Source organism: Equus caballus, chromosome 11, assembly GCF_041296265.1.
Source record: "Equus caballus isolate H_3958 breed thoroughbred chromosome 11, TB-T2T, whole genome shotgun sequence".
In the NCBI taxonomy this organism is placed as follows: domain Eukaryota; kingdom Metazoa; phylum Chordata; class Mammalia; order Perissodactyla; family Equidae; genus Equus; species Equus caballus.
Genome location: NC_091694.1, coordinates 59045653 through 59047182, shown reverse-complemented (window position 1 = coordinate 59047182; position 1530 = coordinate 59045653).

Here is a 1530-nt window from a genome sequence, read left to right as displayed (position 1 = left end):
TTGGTGTGAATTTTAATATTCTTAGTGTGGAATCTCAGATATGCCCTATTGGAGACAATGTTTTGCTCATAAGTTTTCTCCAACTATAAATCCATTTTTCGCCCTTATCCAAGGTGGCATTTGTCAACTTTACGTCATGCTTTCTCGTTTTAAATTCTTAGCCAAGGGGCTGGCCCTGTGGCCGAGTGGTTAAGTTCATGCACTTGGCTTCCGCGGCCCAGGAGTTCGCCAGTTCGGATCCTGGGCGCAGACATGGCACCGCTCATCAGGCCACGCTGAGGTGGCATCCCACATGCCACAACTAGAAGGACCCACAACTAGAGTATGCAATTATGTGCTGGGGCTTTGGGGAGAAGAAGGAACAGAAGATTGGCAACAGATACGAGCTCAGGTGCGAATCTTCAAAACAAAACAACACACACAGACTGTACATTGTTAAGCAAAAACTTCTTAGCCAAGATGATTTTCTTCAAGCTTTACTTTGCTGTCTTTTGTGGGTTTTTGTTTTTTTTTAAGTACCTATCTGGTAAATAGGTTTATTCTAACTACATCTTCCTATCCCCATTTGCTGATCTAAAACAGGTGTTTCTGTAAGCATATTCATAGAACACTAAGAAGATTTTACACAAGAATTGGTCCCACTACCAATCGTGTCTACCAGGGATTTGTAAAGCACACCAGCATATTCAAGGATCCAAGGCATAGAGGACCTTTGAAGCAAGTGTGTTTCCCAAGGCCACTTACCATGGAGCCTTTTTCCTCAATACCTCTTAACCTTAGACACACTTGCGGAAATGGTGACATTACTGTTCTATGCTCTGTACCTAGTTTTGTTTGGGTGCTAGAAGCTCACTAAGGTATTTGTGTCACAGACCAGGTTATAGGCTTCTCCCTTCCTGTAAATGGGAAGCCTGGAATGTCACTGTGGACGCTGAAAACAGCATGGAACTGAATTCCAATAGCATGCAAAACAGGTTTACATTCTGTGCATTATTCTTTCCTATTGGCCTTGATCAATACATCCATTTTGTCTGTCAATGTATTTATAGCTACTGGTGTTGAAAGGACTGTGGCAATGGGAGGCAGACTGCCCTCCACTTTTTTTTTGGTGAGGAGGATTGGCCCTGAGCTAGCATCTGTGCCAGTCTTCCTCTACTTTCCATGTGGGACGCTGCCACAGCATGGCTTGACAAGTGGTGCTAGGTCTGCGCCCGGGATCCGAACCTATGAACCCCGGGCCACCGAAGCAGAGCGTGCAAAGTTAACCACTACACTACTGAGCCGGTCCCCGCCCTCCACTTTTGATGGTGGTGTGTGGCCTGATTCAGCATGGAGCCTGAAAATGCTCACTCACCAGTCCCAGGCCTCAAAGCAAAGCATGCTCACATTTGGATCAGCATCGAATTTGTGAGGCTGTGTGGCCAACTGATCTGGGTTTTGCTGCCCTTCTTTATAGCATATCACTCCTTTAAGAACAAGTGTTTCTCAAGGTCTGTGTCAAGTGGAAATGCCGATGGGTGGGAGGGGAGG